The sequence below is a fragment of the Propithecus coquereli genome, unplaced genomic scaffold (assembly GCF_000956105.1).
Source record: "Propithecus coquereli isolate 6110/MARCELLA unplaced genomic scaffold, Pcoq_1.0 Scaffold178, whole genome shotgun sequence".
In the NCBI taxonomy this organism is placed as follows: Eukaryota; Metazoa; Chordata; class Mammalia; order Primates; family Indriidae; genus Propithecus; species Propithecus coquereli.
In genome coordinates this window covers 2,299,490-2,299,804 of record NW_012142523.1, presented here as the reverse complement: position 1 = coordinate 2,299,804, position 315 = coordinate 2,299,490, and positions in this window count along the sequence as shown.

Genomic DNA, 315 nt, shown 5'->3' with positions numbered 1-315 from the left:
TAACTCTACTTTTGTAGCCTGACACTAAAACAGTTATCTTAAAAGTCTAAAAAACACAATATTTTCCTCCAGTATAACTTAATTCTATATTCTTGTCATTCTTAATATGTCTCAATTATTCAATTATAACCAAAAAACTTTCATACTGTTACTAAAAGCCATCTATTTCCCTAGTCAAGGTACTAATTTTTTTGTTTACATTATAACATATAATATATACTCATAACTCTGGACTACTCTTCCTATGTGTGATTAAATTCAAATACTCTTTCTATCAGGTTGGACTTCTGAATTATCTACATAGACTTCCCGTAA